Source organism: Gekko japonicus, unplaced genomic scaffold (genome assembly GCF_001447785.1).
Source record: "Gekko japonicus isolate JY-2015 unplaced genomic scaffold, Gekko_japonicus_V1.1 scaffold2436, whole genome shotgun sequence".
NCBI lineage: Eukaryota > Metazoa > Chordata > Lepidosauria > Squamata > Gekkonidae > Gekko > Gekko japonicus.
Window position 1 is genome coordinate 75,013 of NW_015160295.1, and position 4,650 is coordinate 79,662.

At 44.3% G+C, this 4,650-nt stretch overlaps 1 protein-coding gene across 1 annotated transcript in view; it reads right to left on the reverse strand.

Annotated features, from left to right (window-relative positions):
- The window catches only part of BOLL (boule homolog, RNA binding protein), a 42,023-nt gene that overhangs the window by 37,018 nt on the left and 355 nt on the right, over window positions 1-4,650 (reverse strand). The window lies entirely within an intron of this gene.

Below are 4,650 nucleotides of genomic sequence, written 5' to 3' on the forward strand. Positions count from 1 at the left end.
TACTTTAAATGCCTTCTCAAAGCCCCCCTCCGGCAGTCTTGGAGAACGCACTCGTCTCTTTAAATATGATTATCAATATCTATTTTTATCCACCCCCTTTTGTTTTTATTTCTAGCAGTCTTATTTAATGGTAATAAGCAGGGCTCTTTGTGTAGCAGGAACTCCTTTGCATATTAGGCCACACCCCTAATGTAGCCAATCCTCCAAGAGCTTACTGAGCTCTTCTTACAGGAGCTACTGTCAACTCTTGGAGGATTGGCTACATTAGGGGTGTGTCGCTTAATATGCAAATGAGTACAAATATGCAAATCTGCATGTTTTCCAATAAAAACAGGTGTGCGATATCTGTTCTCTGCTGTTTCTTCTTTGTGGCTCTTCCATTAGGCAAGTTTGGCCGCCACCCCCCCCTGCTCTATGGCATTGCACCATGCTGGGGCCCCTCCCCAACTCAGACCTGGCAACCCCTAATCCCAGCCCCCTTCCAAAATGAACGCGGGAAAACGACAAAGCGCAAAAGTCCCCCCCACAGGGGAGGGGGCGGGGCCTCCACTTCTCCCCGCCCCCTGAGTGGAGAGGAGGACGTTTCACTCCCCGGCCACTAGGGGGCGCGCGGGAGGCACAGGCGGCGTCACCCCGGCCGGCTCCAATCACGGCTCTTCCCGCACCCTATGGGCGGGGCAGGTGGCGCGAGAAAGGCCGAGGGGAGAGGCGTTGCTTTTTTAAAAAAGAGGGGCGGGGCCGACGAGAGCGGCTCGCGGTACCTGTAAATAGGTACCACTTCGGTGGGAAGGTAACAGTGTGCCTTGGTGTTTAGTCATGCTGGCCACATGACCACAGAGAAGTCTTCAGAGAGCACTGGCTCTTCGGCTTTGAAATGGAGATGCGCACCACAACCCTAGAGTCGGATTCGACTGGCTTTCAAGCAAGGGAACCTTTACCTTTATGAATATTAAAAGTATAATTAAAAGAATAATTAGAACATGTTAAAATAAAATGTTATCGATATTTATGGCCGCATCGGCCTTAATTTGCAAAGTCCCCTAAGGCGGATAAACGTTCTCACTGAATAGGTGCCAGCTGCCCTGTTCCCGTTCCCATCTGTTGGTGCTGCCCACCTAATGGCACCTGGAGATCTAGGGTTGCCAGGTCTGATCTTCTCCCCAGCAGGGGGGATTAGAAGAAGAGATTGGATTTATACCCCTCCCTTCACTACCCAGAGGAGTCTCAGAGTGGCTTATGAAATCCTTTCCCTCCCCCTCCCCACAACAGTCACCCTGTGAGGTAGGCGGGGCTGAGAGAGCTCTGGCCAGAAACTGCTCTTTTTCAAGAACACCTCTGACAGAACTATGGCTTGCCCAAGGTCATCCAGCAGGTGCAAGTGGAGGAGTGGGGAATCAAACCCGGTTCTCCCAGATTAGAGTCCGCGCGCTTAACCACTACACCAAACTGGCTCACAGGGGGGTGTTCCAGGAGGGGGTGTATTCATCACAGTCCTGCTTTTTTCCTAGAAGAAGAAGAAGAAGAGATTGGATTTATACTCCACCCTTCACTACCCGAAGGAGTCTCAGAGCAACTTCCAATCTCCCTTCCTCTTCCCACAGCAGACACCCTCTGAGGTAGGTGGGGCTAAGAGAGTTCTTTCGTGAACTGCCCTTGGGAGAACTTGCAACTGACCCAAGGTCACACCAGCAGCTGCATGTGGAGGACTTCTCCCAGATTAGAGTCCACTCACTTAACCACTACACCAAACTGGAATTAAAGGGAATTTTTCCTTTAAATGGTATTGGGGGGGGGGGAGGCGGCATGTGGGAACTGGCATCCCTATGGAGATCACCCACTGTTACAGCGGATCTCCAAAACAAAGTGTGTGTCCAGTGGCACCTTTAAGAGTAAGTTTTAAATCTGGCTATAAGCTTCAGTGTGCACCCACATTTGGCTGGTGATATTCTCATCAATTAATTTAAAATCTGTGGCCTTAAAACTTATTTTTCTTCACCCTTTCCTAAGCCTTGTATCGCTAGACAACAACTAGCTGTGTCCAAATCATTAATGATTGGGAGTTGGGAGTAAGCAGTGAAGTGGCTAAATTTATGGATGACATGAAATTGTTCAGAGTGGTGAAAACCAGGGAGGATTGTGAGGCACTCCAAAGGCATCTGTTGAAGATGGGCAAGTGAGCGTCAGCGTGGCAAATGGGTTCAATGTGGCCAAATCCAAAGTGATGCACATTGAGGCCAAAAATCCTAACTATAAATACACATTGATGGGGGTCCGAACTGATCAAGAGAGAGATCTTGGAGTTGTAGTAGAAAACTCATAGAAAATGTCGAGACAGTGAGGAATTTCACATTACCCTTTTTAAGCCGTTTTGAAGCCCTTAAACCCCTGGCCCCTTTCTCTTAAAAACAATATTTGAAATTATTCCAATAATTTTGATTTTGAATATTGCGGGGATGGAGGGCGGGGGCCACAAATTAAATAGATAAAAATATTTATGTTTTTATTCACGTTTCTAGCCCGCCCTTCCCAGAAGCGGCCTCAGGGCGGGTAACATTTATACAGGTTTTTTTGTTAGTAATATTTTAAAAATGTAAAGCATCTTCAGGGCGGGTAACATTTATATAGGTTTTTTAGTTAGTAATATTTTAAAAATGTAAAGCATCTTCATAAATATTAAAGGTAAAGGGGGAGCTGCAGTGGCTCAAGTGGTTAAGACAAGGTCGGTAGTTCGGCAGTTCCAGACCCGAGTGTCCTGCATGAGCTCCCATCTCTAGTTCCAACTCCTGCCAACCTAGCTATTGGAAAGCAAGAAATTGCAAGTGGATAAATAGGAGCTGCGGTAGCTCAAGTGGTTAAGATGCTGAAATGCAGGCTGTGGAAGGTCGGTAGTTCAGCAGTTCGAGACCGGCATGACGGAATGAGCTCCCCTCTTGTTCCAGCTCCTACCAACCTAGCAGTTCGAAAGCAAGAAATTGCAAGTGGATAAATAGGTACCACCGTGTGCGCGTTGGTGTTTATTTGCACCAGACACATGACCATGGAAATGTCTTCGGACAGCGCTGGCTCTTCGGCTTTGTAACAGAGATGAGCACCGCAACCCTAGAGTCGGATTCGACTGGCTTTCAAGCAAGGGAACCTTTACCTTTATGAATATTAAAAGTATAATTAAAAGAATAATTAGAACATGTTAAAATAATCTGTTATCGATATTTATGGCCGCATCGGCCTTAATTTGCAAAGTCCCCTAAGGCGGATAAACGTTCTCACTGAATAGGTGCCAGCTGCCCTGTTCCCGTTCCCATCTGTCATTGACTTCTCTTATGTTCTTATGTCCCTTAGTCAGTATCCAATTCCTATAATATTGTTATATAATTCCTATAATATTGCCCATGCACCCATATTCTCCTTTGTAAGAGTACTCAGTCTCTTCATTTGAGGATACCAGTGCGTTATGAAATATTTTAGGGGCGGAATATTACATTTGCAAGACAAACCATGTACAAGGATGGAAATTTATGCTTCGGTTAGCGTGAGAGTGAACAGTTCTGTATTTTCATATTATATCAGGAACAATGCTGTTCATATTTGAGTGTATGAACATCCTGGAATTGCAAAACTGACTTTAACTGTGGAGGCTAGATTACGGATTGCAGCAATAGTATACTGGTTAAAGCTAATTTCCCTCCCTTAAGGTCTCATTAATGTTGATCGATACTTGTATTCCACCCACCGTGGGCTAGACTGTTGAGTAGGAAATTAGCTTCATATGGTTTATTGCAACAACTATTGTTAAGTAAGTATGGGTTATAATCAAGCCAAAACAGTGGTAAAACAGAGAATATTAGACATTAAGAGACAACATGATATAAATAGAATTACAAAGTTTCTGTTCGATCCAAGTTTATATATTGCCCATACTTTCAGCCTATCCAGGGAAACAGAGCTCTACTTCTCTCTAAAATGCTCTCTGATAAGAGCCAGGACATAACACACAAGGTTGCTAAATATGCTTGGTTGTCATTGAAGTGTAGGAGATCCCCAATTCTGTTATTTATGAAAAGGATGGCTCTGTATTTTCAACATTGAAATTTGTTTTATAATTATGATTTTTAGTGTAACATATATATAAATAATCTACCTTTTTGTACTATTCTTGCTGGTCTTGGACTGTAGAATTAGATTGCCCCTCCCCACCTGCTCCATCTCCTGTGTTATCTACAGGTATAAACTTATTCACTGATTGTGGGAACTTTGCCACTTTTTTGGAAAAACAGTAAAATTGAGCACACATGCACGGGGCAAATTTTGCTGAGAGCACTTTAATTGGATAGTCGCCGTCTTTTAATTCATTTATGGAACTGAATTTTAAATTTTTACTATATTACGTTTTAATCTTTTAAATTGTTATACTGGCATGTTGTAAGACGCCCAGAGCCTGCTTGTGGGGTGGGGCAGGGCATAAATCGAGTAAAATTAAAGAAATGAAATAAAAACAAGTCACAAGCAGTGGAGGGCATCGAGTGAATTTTCAAAAGTGCCATTTGGAAGAGCATTCTGAAGGAAGGAGAATGCACATGCAGCTTGGAATCAGAAAGCAACGTCTGCTTGGTGGCCTCACGCGTTCATCCATATAACACCCATGCCAGCACA